At 48.1% G+C, this 18,944-nt stretch overlaps 2 long non-coding RNA genes across 2 annotated transcripts; both read left to right on the top strand.

The window, feature by feature from the left end:
* The first annotated feature begins 5,880 nt into the window (after positions 1-5,880).
* Positions 5,881-7,243, top strand: LOC114102505 (uncharacterized). Its single transcript, XR_003584524.1, has 3 exons — positions 5,881-5,956; positions 6,299-6,384; positions 7,170-7,243. It is a non-coding gene; the product is annotated as an uncharacterized lncRNA (long non-coding RNA).
* Positions 7,244-8,521: 1,278 nt separating this feature from the next.
* On the top strand, positions 8,522-14,116 carry LOC114102504 (uncharacterized). The gene is made up of 2 exons (XR_003584523.2): positions 8,522-9,644; positions 13,959-14,116. It is a non-coding gene; the product is annotated as an uncharacterized lncRNA (long non-coding RNA).
* Positions 14,117-18,944: the final 4,828 nt, after the last annotated feature.

Here is an 18,944-nt window from a genome sequence, read left to right as displayed (position 1 = left end):
TGATGAAGAGTCCCTCCTGATGTCCACTCCTTAAGCCACCTTCGCTTGGGGAAGCATGTCCTGGACCATTGAAGAGCTAAATCATTTTGAGAGATGTCTGAGAAAGGAGGTCCCCCCACCCTGTTCCATGTAGAAATGACCCATTGAAAGAAAAGCCTTTCTATATCAAAGCTCATCTGTCTCCTTTCCCAGGAAATCTCCACTTCCAACCTCATCTAGCATGAGCACAGGTGATGCTCCGAAACTGTCTCCAGATCCACCATGAACTTGGCCCCAGGGACCCAGACAGACCTGAAACCATCCAATTCTCTCTCTGCCACTTCACCCCGACTCGTCATCTTCAACCCACTCCGCAACCTCAGAAGTAGCAGTGAAGTCTCCATTTTAGTTTTGATATGACGAGGCTATCTATTTCTTTTTTTAATATGTTTTTTAGCTGTGGATGGACTTTATTTTATTCATTTATGTATAAGTGATGCTGAGGATCGAACCCAGTGCCTCACACATGTGAGGCAAGTCTCCACCACTGCCCCCACCCAGCCCCAGCCCGAGGCTATCTATTTTGAAACTCCGAATTTTTAGTCTGAAAAAATACTACTGTCTAATTGATGTTTAGATCCATTTTTTTTGGTCTAATGGACCAAGATGTCTACAAATATAACACAATAAGACCAATTAGCACATTTCTTTGTAAGTCAGGTTAGTGAAAAAGTATTTTAATGGACAGAACCCATCACCATTTAAGGCCACAAACTCATCTTGGGAAAAAATAATGAATCAGAGAGTTTCATTCTAATACTGCTACTTTCCCCAGCCTTTTAAGGCACATTCTAATATCACCAGCTTCTTCTGATACAGAATTCTTCTGAGCAATTAGATCCATCACTGAAACTTCAACAAAAGCTCTTCCTCGTCGTGGCCATTACCAGATCTGTGTCTTACCTGAGGCACTAGACGGGGACTGCCTCCAGATTTTTTATTGATGCTATTGTGTTTCTAGATAAATTGTACTGATATTTAGGTATCACCATTGATGCTAATGATGAACATTTATACAGACATTTTTGAGAAAGATGCTTTTCTTTCTGCCAATAGTCTCTCTGACTCTCTGTGTGTTTTTTTTTCTCTCTCTCTACCCACACCTCTGTGTGTTCACACCCTTTCTGCACTGAGCAGGTCACCTGGCTTGACAGACATTGGAGGTGGGTGACTTTCTCACTTCTTCCAGGGACTATCCCTGATGTGCTTGGTTCATCTTCCCTCCCCATGTACAAGAGATTGGAGCATTTTTAATTGAAAAATTTCATCAAGCACATTTGTGCAAACCCTTCTTTGTGTTTACCCAGCTTTGAGACCTCCATTTTTCTACATAGGGTTTGCTCTGTGTTATTGAATTTGTGCACATGTACAGGATGCTGCTTGCTTGCTTGTTTCTCAGTGGTACCAGTTCTTAGAGCCTACACACAGGATTGACTGCATAATTTTTTTTGTTGTTTTTTGGTACTAGAGATTAAACCCAGGAGGACTTAATTACTGAGCTACATCCCCAGCCCTTTTTAATATTTTATTTAGAGACAGGGTCTCGTTGAGTTGCTTAGGTCCTTGCTAACTTGCTGAGGCTGGCTTTGAACTCATGATCCTTCTGCCTCAGCCTCCAAAGCCACTGGGTTTACAGGTGAGTGCCACTTCACCGAGCGGGCTGCATAATTTTTAAGCCCTAGTGAAATATAGAACTACCAAGCTCTCTGTTCAAAAATTATAAAAAATTTCAAGTTGGTGACAGCTGATTATTTGATAAAGAGCAGAGTACTATTATAACTGCCAGGTCACACCCTACCAATCCAGTTCTTTCTACAAATGTAAGTTATGAATAAATCTAAGCATGTGCAGTGGCTTAGTCTTAGTTTTTCTCTTTATTATTTTTAGCTTGCTAACTGAGTAAGATCATTCCTTAAGTCTCAGTGCTTTGAAAATATTCCACTGACTTCTGGCTTCTATTGTTGCTATTTAAAAGTCTGCTGTCAAAAAACCCCAGTTTCTTTGAAAGTAATCTTTTTTCCTGATTGATTTTTTTGTCCTTTGACAGTTTTTCCAAACATTATGTCTAGAGTTTTGTATCTTGATTTGAATTAATTGTGCTTCCTGAATCTGGTTTTTATCCTGTTCTAAAAAGTTCGTAGCCACTATCTTTCAAAATTCTGCCTCTCTTGCTCATTCTTTCTTTTTGGAGTTCCAATGTAATGGTACACTAGAGTGTCTCATTTTATCTTCTATGTTTTCAGATTCTCTTTCATTTAAAGAATCTCTTTATCTTTTTATGCTGTATTATAGGTCATCTCTTTCCAGAGCATTCCCTGGATCACCAATTCTCTCTTTGGTGATCTAATCTGACTTTTAGCCCATTCATTAAGTTTTTATTTTTTAATGATACAGACTTCACTACTAGAAGGTATATATGGTTGTTTTTCAAACATGTCTGGTATTTTTAAATAGAGTTTGGTTCTTTTCTTATAATTCTGATTTCTCCCTTTACATTTTAACGATTTCAGCCACCACTCACTGGCTCTTCCTGACAGTTGTATTGTTTAATGTTCCTGGAGTTCTTGGGGTTCATGACCTGCCTTACTTGTTGGGTCTGTTGCCTCTATTCACAGCAGACTCTTGTTCATGCCTCTTAAAGCATTTTGTGATTTTTAATCATAAGCTTATATTTCAAAGAATGTTTATCAGGGGAATCTTGTGTGACAGAGTTTGAAGTTCTGTTTCTTTAGGGAAATTTTTCATTTGCTTTAGCAAGCACTCTGAATAGACTAAGACTCTTTATGTTAATTAATTGACTTGGGTTTCCATGCTGTACAGGTGAGTAAATTAAAATTACAAACATATATGAAGTGTGGCCTATGGTTAGGCAGCTTGAGGTAAGGGGGACCTGGAAGAGAAAACTGTCCCCTCCAGGTCCCCCTTACCCAGGCAGCCAAAGTGCCAACACTTTCTTAGGTGTTCAGCCCTGCTTTGCACTGAAGGCCGTTTTTGTTATTCTCATATGGCATATTTCGATGTTTTGTGCCCAAAAGGTCTTTCAGACTCTTTTTTGTGATGTTGTCATGGGTGATAGGTTCTGTCATTCTGCGTCTTGAAGCACAGGAAGAGCTTTCCCACTGTGGTTTCATATTTTGAGATCTCCACAGATGTTGGGAACACCTCAGGAAGCAGGGCAGGAGCCCTTTCCAAACTCCTGGCATGTCTGTTATAGTAAGCAGGAAATAGCACTTACTTTTGTAGGCAATTTTTATTTAGATGAGACTTTGGTTTTGTTCTGCAGAGAAAACAACTAATATATTCTTTGCTAAAAATGGCGGCTGGAGCACACAGTGGTTGGATTGTTACCATAATGACAGATGTTTTTTAAAAAAAGGGTAGGAATTTGTGGACATGCAGAATGTTACTCGGCAATGACAAGGAAACAGAAGGAGGGGACATTTTGGTCCCTTGCACCAGATGTGCTCTCCAACTTTACACGTGCCAGGATTTCTCTCTTGTGTTCCTTTCTTTTGCTGTCGAGTTTCCTATCCCTTAAATATCTTTACCAGAAAATGAGCACGCTTTCACACCAGGAAGCAGCAGAATTGAAGTCGAGTTTCTGTGGAAGAGTCACAGCTGAATCAGCAGGGAAGGCAGCAGTGGTCACTTCCTGCCTTGTCCTGTAGGAAGAAGACACCCAGGAGGGGAGCACTTGAGCTGAAGCGACTTGAGGTGCTTCCCGAACTGTCTAGGGGCTGTGAAATCTCACTGTGTGAAATGCTCCTGGTGTTCAGAGTGGGAAAAACTCAGCACTCGGACCAGGAGGGAAGTTATTATTTCACCCCGACCTCTCAGGAGAGTGAGGTGAGGGCCACGTGGGGGATTCAGACAGGAACTTTCAACGTGGCTAGAAATATGTACTTACCTTTTTTGTTTGTTTGTGTTGAAAATCTTATTTACTCTCATATAAAGCCCTTGATAATGCTCATTGCTGTGACTATTTTGTGAACATACTTTCAGAAAAATCACGATCCAGTGCCATGGAGATTTTGAGCCCACTTGTTCATCCATGTTTTTCCTTTCAAACAGCGTTCATCCAGCACTATGCTGCAGAGGGCTCTGTCCTAGGTGATGTGGCTACCAAAGGAGAGCTGCAAACAGTCCTGCTCAGCATCTCACAGACTAGCTCCTTGCAAGGTGGGCAGCCCTTCAATAGAGAGAGGATGCTAAGGGGCATAATGAATTCACACATTAAGTCATAGGCTCAAAATAAACATTTCCATCACTTTTTATTGTAAAACATAAAATTCGCCATCTTAGACATTTTTAAATGGTGTCGAGTACATTCACATGATGTGCCACCGATCACCTCCAGGACTCTCCTGTCTTGGCCAAGAAACTCTGTTCCCACTGAATGCAACTGTGCCCTTCCTCCCAGGCCCTGGCCGCTGCCCTCTGCTTGGTCTCTATGAGTTTGGGTCCTCCAGGACCAATGTGAAATCATACATACAGAATCTGTCCTCTTACATCTGGGAGGAAATATGCTGTGGAGAAACAGGAGCCCCTGCCTTGCCTCTGACGGACTCGCCACCTAGTTTGGCCGGGAACGCTGGCTGGCTTTTCTTGGGTCCTCAGCTTTGCAATCCCACAACCTTTTTAGTGTCACTCTTTGAAGACGTCCACGTGGTATGATGTTGGTCAGCTGTTGGGACCACAGACCCAATGAGGCTGCTGCTCCCCAAAGGCCTTCGTGGCCCCCTGGATGGGAGGTGGCCAGATGAAAGAAACATCCCACGGGGACACGGTGCTGGAGTGCCGAAGCCCCCTGGCCTCGGTAGGTTGCTTTTATGAGCTCACAGAGAGCCCTGTTGTCCCTGCAGTTCAGATGCCTGACAGACACTCCATCCCAGGACGTGCCCCCAGAGGCATGCTCTGAGCTGGGCCATCCCAAATCTCCCCTCTGGGACCACTCAGACACTCACCAAGAACCAATGCCACAGACGCCTTTAGACTCACCTAATAGATTTCAGATCTGTCCAGAACATCTTAGATTGTCTGGCTGGAGTCCGGGAAAGGCTTGAAGTCAGGAGGAAGGCCATGCCTGGATTTCTGGGCATGTGGATTCGACTTACAGCAAGTGTGGTCTGGGAGTGGGCGTGAGCCTCCCACGCCATCAGAATATAAGTACCACAGGGCTAATGTTCACCGCTGCATCCCAGGCAGAGGGGAGTCTGGAACCACATGTGGACATCTATAAATAGTTGGCAGAGTATCTGGCATGTCCATATCTTTGGATATAACAATCAGCCAGGTTGCTTTGTTAGAAACTGGAAAATGCTACTACCGATAAAGGTACTCATGCTCCTTAGTTGAGAAATATTCTGTATGAATCTACTCCTGTCTTCTTTTTCTGTAAAAAGATTTAATTTGGTGTTTTATTTTGAAATCATCTGAGTAACTTCCTTCCTTAGCAAATTCCCTCTGGTTTTATGGATGCATCTGTGAAGTACTTCCAACTGCAGGAGAGGTGAATCACTTGTTTCTTCTGGGTGTGTGCAGACACTGGCTCTCTGCCACAGTTGAGGGCTGGTGCTGGCCCTGCAAACGATGCAAGGGTTGTGAAGCCACTGTGGTAAGAGGGCCTCTGTGTGATACTCCCCTGCATAATTTCAAAAAAGACAAAAAAAAGCCTAGGTCTTGGAAAATATGAGGAAAGATGCTCTCTCGGCCTTACCACACCACTACCCTGCTTTCTTCTCTGCCGTCTGTGATTGGCTTCCACTGGGGAGTTCCTCTTTCGTCTCTGGGGCTCAGGCCCACTTCCGGTTTCTGACCGCTAGCCAGTCATGCCGTCTCTGACGCAGCTCTCACTAACTCCTCCAGGGCCTGCACAGATGTGGTGTCTGTCCCCAGCAAGTGCTTCTCCAGAGAGCATGTAGGAAGCTGTGTGGCCTGGCGGGGCCAGGGCTCATGATCAGTCCAAAGACTGAGGCTTCGTCTCAGTGCTCCCCAAGTCATCTGGGACCACCTGCCTCCTCGCTCCTGTGTCTTCCCTTTCTTTGGGGGTTACTAGCTTGAACAAATCAGCCAGACGATAGCTGTAGTGGAAGAAAAACTTGATGTTCCTCAAATTGACAGCTTTCCAATTTCCCGTGTCTCCTTGAGAGGCTGCCTCACTTGACAAGAGCATTTCCAAGTCCTCTCAGTGTTGTGGGTAGTCTCCTGGGAGCTTGTGGTGCCATGGCATCTAAACACAGACCCATTTCTGCCCTTACAGAGCCAAAGCTGGTGAATGGCAGAACCAACATTCTACATGCCTGGAGCTCACAGAGTAGCCCGGATGGATCGCAGTGCATTAGAATGGTGAGTTTCTTTTGTCAGATCCAGTTCTACCAATCAACATCCGAGGGTCAAATGTGTTCGGCGTTGGAGCTTCATAAGGGAAAGAGTATTGCTAAGATATTTGCAGACCCAATCCCTATGCACTATGTCCAAACCCTTTCAGACTAGATCACCTTCTTGACTCCTCCAGGAGCTCATCACATCCCTCCACTGAGAGTGACTGGACAAGAACCAGGGGCAGAAGCCGATGTGGGCTGGGGTCCAGCTCAGCTCAGCCACCATAGCAGGCAGGGCACATGAATGAGGGTGGCAGTTCTCGGAAGTGGACATGCCTGGGTTCTGGTTATGTAAACAGGAGCCCAGGCAGAGAGGGTGCCAAGGTGGTAGGTGCAGGAGGGCTAGAGGTAAAGCCAGGACTTTCGGTGCCCTCCCTGGCAGAGAGACGCCTGGCCATACTGCTGGAAAGCTTCTGATCAGGAAGCCCTCTGGGAAGCCCTTACCACCCCCAGATCATGCCCTGTGCAGAGAAGGGTGGTTGGGGACGTGGTGTGTAATGAGCAAGGGCCATCTGCATTGAGGCCTCTGGATTCTCCACTTGGCTTTGTTCAAGCAGAGGAGGCTTATGGCTTGGGGGTATTTCAGTATGGTAAAATGGGCATGGATTTTGAAGTCTAATGGTCCTGGTGTCCTGGTGCTACTCTTTAGCCCTTGAAACCCAATGATACTCTGTCACCACCCTGTAGCTAGCAGCAGTAACAAACACACCCTTATTCAGAGATGTGACAGGATGTCATCTCCTCATTTAGGTCATTGAGTGGATCTCCTCCAGGTGAGCATTCAGGGATCCAGGATCCTTCCACTTGGTGGCTATACAGTCCCCTAAGGCCCCGGAGACCTCTGCCTAGAGGTGATGGTGAGAGAGAAGGTGGTGTGTCTTAGCACATTAGCCCAGAGTGACACATATCCTTTCCAGTCACATTTCCTTGAGCCGGGGGGCTAGGAAACGTAACCCCAGTGACTATTCTGTACTAGGGAAAGGACCACGTGAGTGTAACCAGACAGTTAGCTTCCCTGCCATGACCACTGGGCCAAATCTAAAAGCCCCAATGGCCCCATCTGTGAGGCAGAGAAAATGGAACTCAACCTCTCAGAGCTGCTATGGCATCAGAGCTGAGGTGAGGTGCGACTCACCTCCTGCTCCACGATGGGCCGGCCGCCCCCACCCCCACAACTGCTGTCAGTGCTCCATGTCCTTCTGTGCTTCTATCTAAAGAGGCCTCACAATGACCATCATGCAATATGCATCCTGCCTGGTGATGGTTACATAAATGTGAGTCTGTGTCATGATGACTACTAAGCAACATGTATTATCTACTGTGATTATTACGTCAACGCGAATGGACACTTCACTCTAACGTAGGTCCCATGAAATATACCTTCTGGGACATGGACATAATATTTTAAATATTACCCCATTGTTTGCCATTATTTTAAAAGGACTTTGTTATAAAAGCAATATAGGTCACTGAAAAAATTGCCAACACGGAGACACAAAGTGGGGCTTCAGTGTTTCTTCCTGATCCTCCAGGCCTATTTGGGTAAATAACCACTGTGATGATTTTGGTTTAGAAACACCCTATGCTTATAAGTAAGCATAGGTTGATGCTTTTATTTTGCATAACAGCAAATCATGCTAAAATGCTATTCTGCAGCCCCCTTTCTTTCCTTTTGTTTCCATATGTGCTCTGACGCACTTTTTTAACAGCTCCATACTACCCCACTGTGGGTATGGGCTGCAGTTTGTCTGACCAGAGATGAGAACTTTAGCAATAAGTAAAAAGGCATCATGTTCTAACTTTCTTCTGGGGTATGATGGGCCACTCCCCATGCCTACCTTCCCATCAAACTTCAGGCACTCCAAAACCCCATGGCTCCATCAGGTGTCCACAGCTCTCACCAGAGCACCTTCATGTCCTGGAATTGGACCAGGTTTGTCCCCAAACCCTTGATTGTTCTCTCAGGGGTGAGGTCAAGGGGGTGGGAGGAAGAGTGAGAAGCCTGCAGGAACCCTTCCCTATGCAGGAGCCAAGCTAACCCAGAGGAGCAGTCCTCAAGGTCCCCCAGGGCACTTGTTTCAACCTCAAGGACATGGGCCCAGAGCGTGGGGATCATTAAAGGAATCTCCTCTTTGGCTCACGTCATTCACGGTAAGACTTCCTAACATGGTGCAAAAACCAAGTGGCTCTAGCAACATTGCCAAGGTCCTGGGTGGACAGTCAGGCACTGGGCTGTGAAAATGAATTTGTGCACCACCCCACTGCCCACACCATGGAACCCACCTGGTGCCAGTCCTCAACAACATTTCCCAATTTGGGGCCGTTTGCGTGCTATCTTCTGCTTTCCTGTTTTGCTTCTCTGCACACCACCTTTGCACATATCTCTAGGTTTGAACAATTGCACTTACACATTTCTAATCTATGTCCCTTCCATCTTAATCCCAGGCAACGTCTTGAAGCCACAAGTTGGGTGTGCTAGTTATGCCCAACTATTAGGGCACATGCAACTCTCACCAAGAAAGTCATTCATCTCTGCACCTCCTAAAATCATTGCCTACATCATTCTTGGGGTTGTGGCCCCAGGACTCCCATAGATCATCAGGGAGGGGCTTCTCTCTGTACCGTTTCAGAGGAGGCTCCTTAGAGATCTTCAGCACATGTGAGTTTCACATTATGAGCCAGCTACCCCTGTTTCCTTCATCAGCACAGGAGAAGATTTTTGGCTACAATGATCCTTGTGGAATGTTTTCCTCTCTTTCTGGGAAGAAAAGAAGTGCCTCCATTCCCAATTCCCACTGAGGAGAAGCACTGAGGAGTGAGAAGCATCCAGGACTCTGGCTCCACAGATGTGGAATCTCTTCAGTGCTAAGTGCTCTGGGCCAGGGAGGCATGAGTCCTGCTCATAGGCTTTTGGGTTCACTTGGTGAATTTGGCCTCCTTTTCAGTGCTTGGGTTAATGAGGTGCAGATGGTCCATAGCTGATTCCTTTCCTATGACAACTATTTCACAGGCAAGGAAACATACTCAATGGCTCCTTGGTGAATAGTTACCTAGTTTCTGAAATCCCTACTCAGTCTGGGAAAAGGTTTCTCATCAGAGGACAGATGACCCAAGATGGACTTACTGAAGTACTGGGATGCACATTCCTTGGCAGATACGCTGGGAATCTGGAGATCTTGGTTGCTCTGTGTTTGGTTGTACAGAGATGCTGATACTATCTTTGTGGTAAGTGGCACATTATTGGGTGACATTCAGAAATATTTCCACCCCATAGCAACTCACTCACAACCCCCAGCATCCTGGCAGTGTCCCCAGATACACCCATTCCTGTCTTGGCCACACCTGGAAGTGTTGCCGTATATCAAGGGCTCCTCCAGAAGCACTTTCCCCTTATGTTCAGTAGACCTTTCCTTCAGAGGCGTCTGTTGCCTCCTGTGGCCTCCTGTGAAGTTTGGGCCAGTTTATTCAGTGTGACCAAGCACTGTGGGGGGAGGGGAGACTGAGGATTAGTATTGTGCTCTGACAACAAATAATGAGGACAAGAACTGGTAAGCACAGCAGTGCAGATACTGTCCATCCAGATCTCAGAGAGCCATAGAGCTTGTTGACAAGGAATTGCTGCCCTCCTTTTGCAGAGGAAGTGACGAGGTCTGGCTGGGCATTTAACTTGACAGATGCAGAAAAGCGAGTGGGTGGAGTGTTACAGAGAAGCCCACATTGGACCCAACTCAGACTCCACACTGCATCTGCCTGTCTCTGGGGAGTTGGAGTCCCTGGACTCCCACTAGTCTGTTGGGTCTGGTTGAGTGGGTTTAAATCTTGTCAATCACAAACATGGGATTTATCCACATTCTGTCCTGCTTAGTGCTTTGTCCAGGAAGCCAGTTTTTTCCTCCAGAGTAGGAGTCTCAGCCCCCTGAACACATGTAGCTACCTCCTTCCCGCATCCGACATTGAGTACCAAGAAAATTTGTGTGTTTATCTAGATAAAAGACTGAATTGAGGGCTGAAGCCTCTGCATACAACATGGTGACTGCATTCCAGGTCAGATGGAGCAGGCTTTGCTCTTGTTAGGCTTATTGGAGCTGCATCCTTTCCAGAATCACAGAGAACAACTCCAACTGGTCCCACGCAGGGTGCTCAGCAGCAGTACGCAGCACAGGTAGCTTCAGCCTCTGGAGGTAAGGCCTCCAGTTGCCTGAGTCTGCTCAGGGACATCCTTCAGGGAGGACCTGAAGCTCAGCGCCTCACAGTTCACTTCCTCTCTTGCAACATTTCCCGAGCATATGGCTGTGGCAGGTTAGCAATGAGCCTGCTGGCTTGGAGATGAAGGGCAGTGGGACCATCAGTGTCAGGTTGTGTTAGTCTGTAGGACCATTGGTCCAGCTGCCCCTTTGGGGATGGTGGAGCTGACGGGAGGTGAAGAGCCAGTCATCCCTGTCTGCCATAGAGCTCCAAGCCCACTTGGGTTGGTCTTGATTATGATGGAGCTTTCTGCCCAAGGACCTGGGGCCACACTGAGAAGTGAGCAGCAATTTCCATTCTCCCTGAGTTAGATTCTGGGTGTGCCCAACAGCGACCTCTGGACAGATGGCTGTCAGGAGATCCTGTTTGCTTACCTCAATGGCTCCAGGCACCAGCATCTCTAACGTCCTCCAGTAGGACCCAGGACAGTACCCTAGCGACCCCGGTTCCTCTTTTCACAGCTCTGAGTGACAACAGTTGATGGGGTAGCACTCTGTGGTTTGGTCTAGTTAGGAGATTTCCAATCTGTGCTGGTAAGTGAGAATATGTGTGCCCTACAAGTGTTGCCTGTGTAGAGAAACACCACCTCCTACCCATGTGAGCCACTAATCTTTGAATATTAATGAATGGCTATAATTAATAAAATGCATGCTTATTTGTACAAATAGCTAAATTCATTATAGGCTTTTGTCATGAGGTATTTTCTTGATCAAGAAATATTAAAGGGGCTGGGGATATAGTGCCATTGGTAGAGTGCTTCCCTCGTATGCACAAGGCCCTGGGTTCAATCCCCAGCAAAACACACACGCGTGCACACACACACACACACACACAAGAAATATTGAATAAACAAGCATTTCATGGGGTCTGACATATTTTGGGGTTTATGTAGGATCACTATGATTGGGAATATGGAATTTGTTGCTGCTAAAGAGGAACATCAAGGTTGACTCTGTGATGGCCACAAGGCCCAGGCCCACATGGGGTGCAGGAGCAGAGACACACAGTGAGGCTTCTGCCTGGGGGGACTTGAACCATTGCGCACTCTCATGCTTGTGCAAAACCCACTTTGTTCTCTGATTTTTAAAAATTTATTCTAATTTGTTATATATGATAGCAGAATGCATTTCAATTCACATTACACATATAGAGTACAATTTTTCATGTCTCTAGTTGTACACAATGTAGAGTCACACCATTCATGTCTTCATGCATGTACTTAAAGATGTCCATCTCATTCCACTGCCTGTTCTCTGATTTTTAAAATAAAATATTTTAAAAAAATATTTTGTTTATTTAGTTGTAGTTGGACACAATACCTTTATTTTATTTTTATGTGGTGCTGAGGATCGAACCCAGGGCCTCACATATGCTAGGCGAGCACTCTACCGCTGAGCCACAACCCCAGCCCCTTAAAATGAAATTTTAACCTAAATTCATCTTGGTGTTGCTTGGACCCAATCTGAGTCTGTATGATTAGTTCAGGAGAAGTGAAGGTACACACTTATTGTTTGACTTCGGCCTTACAGAGACAGGGTGACACACCTGATCTGATGCTGGGGCAGCCCCATGTCCCTGTCCAGCAGGGAAGAGGCAAATCATGTTGGGTGTTGGGACACTGCTCTGTTTTCTCCTGTGGGAGGGCCCCAACAGCACCTCCACCTGCCACCTGCACCTTCCCTCCAACGTGGGCTACGTCAGCAGGCTTCGGGGTCCTGGACCACATCTGCCTTGTGGAGTAGCAGCCTGGCTTCAGCAGGAACACGTTCAGAAATACTGTTGAGTGAACAAGTCAGTGAGCAGATGAACCCACGAACAGTTAGCTGTGTCTTCAACATCTTGGGTCAGGGATAGAAATATTTGAAGGAGACTTTGAAAGTGCCGGTCACTGTTTATTATAAGAGGGCTGCTGCAGTTTTCACCCCTGTGTGGACTTCTGGAGGGCTGGAGTGTTGAACCAAAGACCTGTTTTCCCCTTGATTATAGAAACAGTACATGCTCGTTGAATGGGATGGGGGACAGCCAATGGCCCTCACAGACACCTCTCCATGGACCTGGCTCATCCTTCCACACCCCTCCTTCTCGTGCTCTAAATGGCCTCTGCTCACCACCCTGACCCATTCCCCTCCACCCTGCTCTGTCCCCCTGTCCCCAGGGGGGGAACTTCCTGGCATAACTCAAGTTCTTTTCCTGGCTTCCCTTTATGGTCAGCGCAGAGAGGTGTGGCAGGTACAAAGCCTGCGGCTGAGAAGCGGGGGACAGTCCCCTGCTTCGTGTAAGCCAGTCCAGTCCTTCTGGCTTCAGAACCCACTGCTAGACTCACCTGGCAGACTCTGGCCTCCCCAGTCCCCCACACTCTCCTCTCCCATCTGTGCTCCAGTGGCACGTGTTCTGCCCGGTGGGTCTGGAGTCGCCCTCCCGTCTTCACACTTTACTCTGCCCCCACTCTCCAGGAGGCCTCTTCCCTGAAGCTCCTATAAATGGACTTCTTGATGACTCCTTCCTGCCAGGACCCTGTGACAAGACACAGCTGTGGCCGTCCTAGAACATTCCATCGTATAACTTGATTTTTAAAGTTAACAATATTCCACTATAGGAATCTTTTAATCCCAGTAAATGTAATTTCACATCCTCGTTATTTTGATTGATAAAATATCCAGTAGGATTTAGTTAAATCCCACAAACAATTATTGAGGTGCATACAGGACACATTCCTGCCCTTGAGTATGCCGTGATGCTACGTGGGCCTTACCACACACATGGAACAACCGGGAGGAAAGTAAAAGGTGTCATGAAGGAGATTCACCAAGAGCCAGAGGTGGGGCCCAGAGAACAGTGTCCTGGAGGGGGCGGCAGTGTCTGTGGTGTGCAGGACAAGACTGAGGCTGACCGGAACTAGAGGCTGAAAGCCATCCCAGGCAAGAGCTCCTGCTGGAAGACCAACCCCTAAGGTCCCCAAGCAGGGAGGAACCGGGTTTACCCAGCAGAATGAAATACTCTTCCCATGGAACTCATTCATCTCTCTTTTAAGGTGGTTTCCTGGTAGTATGGTTGTTTTCTGTTCCCTGGAGACCATAGCCCCAGGAGGCCAGGGACTCCTCCTCACACCCTTCAAGACCCCCGGTTGGCGTGTGGCTTCAAGTGAATACTGGATAATAAAGTGGAACCCTGATTCCTTGCACTCTTTTGGTGGGGGTGAGGCTGAGGGTCTTGTGGGAAGCTCTCTGCACCTGGCTCCTTTTGGCAATGGCCTCTTTCTCTTTTCAAAATACTCCTGCTCATTTATGCTTACAGGGAATGGAATCGTCCATGTGAGAACACAGTGTGGACAGGATGCTGCCTCTGGAGAGCTTGGGGACACTCTGCCCAGGGTTCCTTCTTCTGAGTGGGATCAGGAGTAGAAAGCCGTCCCTCCTCCTGGGAACGAGATGGAATAAAACCTGACTCTCTGATCTCCTGCCTCTGGTTAACGGGAAAGCCTGCAGCGAATGGTTCTACAGGGCAGGCTGACCTTTGAAGCAGAGGCTCCATCCAGAACTGAGTGGGCTCTTCTGCCAATATTAAAACTTTAGCGAGTTTCCTGCAGCATCCCAAGAACAGCCAGAGGGCACAGATGTTTGCCATGGACACTTTCTTTCTCTTGCCCTCCCCATCTTGCCTATCCTTCTGCTCGGTAGCTTTGGGTGTTGTGGGGCAAGAGAGGAGGGCAGAGTTTGGGATACCCGTCCAGCACCATTAGGAGCCAGCCAGAGATGGGGATCGAGCAGGAGCAGCAGCCAGGAAACAGAAACTGGACAGAGATGGGTGAAGGGCAGGAGCACGTGCTCCACCGGGTGCTGGCTGTCTGCACCTTTAACAGACAGCGCGCCTCTCTTAGATTCACGTCCCCGGCAAAGGATGGAGACGGCAATGCCCATCTGCCCTTACAGAGTCCTGAAAATAGGGGAGGGAAAGGGTGAGTGGACACCCATAGTGTGACCTCTGGGGTGGGCTCACCACATTTCATTCTTTGTCTCCCTGTGCTCCTGCTCACTGTTTTTTTTTTTTTTTTTAATTTCGAACTCCTGTGGGGAAGAAAGGTGCTTTATTTCACAAAGGAGCATCTATTACTACCATGAGCAGTGCGGAGCCTTGAAGGCATGCAGCACATATCCGATCTGGAAGTGGGTAGTTGGGGAGGAATCAGGTTTATCTGCTCGCAGAGTATCTCCCCATGGTCTAATCATCCTGATCTCTGGAAGAACTTTTAACCCAGCTGCGTGTCTGCCTTCTGCCTCTGAGTCCAGTCCTTCTGCTGGCTCCTGCCCACACAAGGCACGGCCTGGAGCTGAGCGGCCCTCCTGGGCCTGCGGCAAGCTGCTCAGGAGGAGAGGCTGGTCTGCACAGAGGGAACCCCAGGGCGTCCTGATTCCATGGCCTTATAAACACCCAAGAAAGTCTGCTGGCTGTTGAAAACTCAGATTCTAAATACTGTTTACCCCTGAATCATTTGTAATTCCTTTCCCAGCTCACATAACTGTAAACTCCTACAAAGTGCTTTATAAATACTCATTAGAGTCTCACAAAAGTCCTTTGAGCTCCACATGATTATCTTCACTTGGCAGGTGAGTAAACTGAGTCACAGGAGTTGAAAGATCTCCTCAAAGCCATGCCAGGAGCAGGGGTAGGGCAGGGCCAGAGCTCAGACTTCCTGGCTCCTGGGCTGGTGAGCAGCTCTGCAGAATGCACTGTGTTAGGCAGGTCCAGACCCCCAAGTGCCTGGGGGGCCCATGTTACCACTGGCCCCCTCAGTTCACTGGGACTGGCTGAGGTCCTCTGGCTGAGACCTCACTCCAAGGGCAAAGTCTCCACTTTTTGAAGAGTCAACCAAGATCTGTGCCCACAACCACCCATGGTCTTTTTTCCAGGCTACATGGCTGCATAGTCCTCCAGCACCTGGTTTTAGTGGTCCACGGAGGGTCAAGCAAATAGAGCAGAAAAATTGGGTTTTTTTCAGCTTTCCTGTGTGTTGACCAGCTGAAAACAGCCAACGAGGCATGTGTGGCAAGCACGCACTGGCTTCTGGCCACATGGTCTTTGAGCCCACTTCTTATATTTGGGCTCTGCACCAGGGAAACAGAGAGGACTGGCTACCTGATTTCTTAGCCCCTAGAAGTGAGGTGCGGGCACAGGACCCAAGCTTGGCCCCCTGGAGGCCCTGCCTAGGCCTCCTGGTGAGGACTGAGTGGGGAAAAACAGCTCGGGGACACCATAGCCCTCCCTGGTGGTTGGCAGTGAAGGCCCAGTGTCCTGTGTCTGTTCGTGCAGTGTTGCGGGGCCAGGGTGACCCCTAAGTCAGGGCCTCAGGGTCACCGCATGGCCAGTCTACCCTGCATGACCTTGGCAGGGGCCAGAGCAGCCTGGCCTGGTTTGCTTCCCTTCTGCCCATCCAGGAAACTTCTGCACTGATCCATAAGTCTTGGTATCCCTTCAGCTCATCCCTTTCCTGGTGATATTCGAGGGTCAGGAGAACCTTTGGTCAGTGTCCGAAGGAACCAGCTGGCCTGAGCAGAGTCTCCAGACCTTTTCCCTTTGCCCTCGTCATGCTGTTGAGAGATCCAGAGTCGAGGCTTGTTTACTGACCTCAGAGGGGAAACAGACAAAGCGTAAGACCGGAAGCCAGAAGGGTAGACAGACTCCCCAGTGCCATGTCACCAGGATTGGTCAGCACGGCTCCCTCACAATGCACTGTGACCACATGTGCTCTCATCACCATACCACATTGCTATGCCCACACAGTAACTTCACAGACCTCATCAAGCTGGCCATGGGTCCCCCCTAGGTGCCTCTCAGCAGGCTGCTCCCTGTCCAGGATCCTTCCCAGCTTGGGCATGGAGCTGAGGCAGAGCAGCCTGCAGCAGTCAGCAGGGAGCAGACCGTCCAGCCAGTCCTTCATGTTGCAGGTGCAGTGGTACTGCCAGGGCATCTGGACATGCTGGGGACTGGGATCTTTATCATGGCGGTGGACAAAGCTCTTCTTGGACTCCTAGAAGACCATGTAGTCAAAGCCCACCTTTGTCATTTAATCCTCCTAGTCCATCACTATTGCCCCTGTTTACACAGGAGGCAACTAAGGTGCCAGGGCCTCCCAGCCCTGGGGTGCAGACCATTTGCCTTTGCCTGGCTCTGGGCAGTCCCTGGGGGTTTCCGAGGCCCACAGCTGGAAGTTTTAATCCAGCAGACCTCAGGAGGGTGAAGGGATGAAGGATGGGTGAGGCACCCCCGCCCATGCTGCAGGAACTTGCCTCCAGTGTCTGGGGACACTGGAGGGCGTGACCCCGGGCAGTGCCTCCCTGCGCCCTGGCCGATGCTCACATGGCTGCTCCTTCTGCTCAGCCTGCCTGGCCTGAATCCTTAGCACAGGCAGCAACAGGCCCTTGGAGGTGGCTTCCAGATGAGACCAGTTTGTTGTGCCCAGTCTGGAGTGTCCAGGAAGGGTATTGAAGAAGTGGGGTTGTATCACAGGCCACAAATTCAACAAGAAGGAGAGCCCCACAGTATCCCGAGTCTCAGGTTTCACTCTGTTGGGTCATGCAGACTTGTTGACTGACCACAGAGGGGCAACAGACAAAGGTGATCGTAGAATTTTTCATTTTTGGCCTGAGAGGGTGGATTGTTATCTGTAATTTACCTACTAGTTAAGAGAATGCTATTCGTCACTACATTTTGTAGAATGTAACTGTCACTGGAACAGTTTTGTGGTTAATTTTTTTTTTTTAGCCACTCAGATGACCAGCGTCTGTCCATGAACCAGTTACTTATACATGTTGGACCTATTAATTAAGGCCAGATCAATCATGTTCTGTCAGCGGCAGGGCCCAGGGATGGGTTCCACCTAGCTCCTCAGGGTCCAGGTGGCCAGCCACTCTGCCAGCCTCAGTGTCTTCCAAGATCACTGGGGTGATGATAGCCAGGAGGCAGACAGCAGAGACAGTGGGAGGGAGAGGATCGCCAGGAAGTTTAATAGGTCATTGGTAGAGGCACCTTGGCCAGTGCACAGTTCTCTGACCTGCACATCCTGTCACATGTTTGTACTCAGCTGTCAGAGACTGGGAAACAGAGCCTGGCATGCTCAGGGAGACAGTGAGCAGCTAGCAGAGTTCCTTGGGGCTAGGAGGGACTGTGGCATGCCAAGAAATAGGGGGCACCTCAGAACCCAAAGTGGGGGTGCTTCAGCCAATGGCGTATAATCTTGGAATTCCTGGGTTGTTCTCACAGTGGACCATCAAAATGCATTCAATATGACAATTTCCAAATATTGAGTAGTTTTTTTAAAAAAAATAAGAGAAATAAATACTTTAGATCTTTTCCATAATTTTAACAATCTTACAATTTTTTAGTCATCCTGGAGTTTTCTCCATTATTTTAGCAATCTCATAATTTTTTTTTTTTTTTGCAGCTCTTTATGATTTTAGAAATGCCTGTCTGGCCCATTTTATGGTTTTGTTCTTATCTCCCAAACAGCTCTTGGAGTCCAGGAGAAATGTGTCTAAATCTGTCCTGGCCTTCTCCATATTCAGGAAGACAGGAGGGATGGTGGAAATTTCTGGCTTCTGAGCAAAACTGTTGATCTGGGCTCTTTCTTGGAAGTAGTTGTCCTTGGTGGAGAAAGTGCAGGTTCTGAGGCTGCTTCTGCTGGGGACAGGCATTGACTTCTTATGCTTCCATTACACTATGAGAACTACAGCACCAACCTCGCAGGAGGTGCAGGGCCAATGGTCCCGTGTCCACAAGCATCAAAACCCATGCTTGGTGTTAATCTCATTGTCAATGCCAGCATCAGCAAGCCACCCCTGGAACTCAGACATGGCTGGGCTGTGTGGGCAGAGTTTATGCCTAGAGATAGGCATTTGTATCTTTATGCTCAGAACAAAGGTGTGGTGGGAAACACGCTCTTGCTGGCCCACCCCCGGAAGGGCTCCCAGAAACAAACGGGTCTCCCAGAAACAAACCCTGTGGGCTCCCAGCTCCTGCTGAGCAGTGACTCAGTTTCCCCCCTGATAAAAGGGGATACAGCTACAGCTCTAAACTTGCCTGTAAAACACATTGAACGCCTTGAAATACAGGTGCTATTTAGTGTGAGTTCAAAGCATTATGTAATTATTTTATTGCCCCTTTTATTCCTGAGATTTTTCTGTTTGCTCGGCTTACAAACCATGCCAGAGCCATAAAACCACTTTACTTGAGGCCCTTCACACACATCCTGTGCCCCCTGCATCGCCTCCACTGCGAAGGTACTTG

This window comes from Marmota flaviventris, chromosome 12, assembly GCF_047511675.1.
Source record: "Marmota flaviventris isolate mMarFla1 chromosome 12, mMarFla1.hap1, whole genome shotgun sequence".
Taxonomy (NCBI): domain Eukaryota; kingdom Metazoa; phylum Chordata; class Mammalia; order Rodentia; family Sciuridae; genus Marmota; species Marmota flaviventris.
This window is presented reverse-complemented; position numbering and strand designations above follow the sequence as displayed.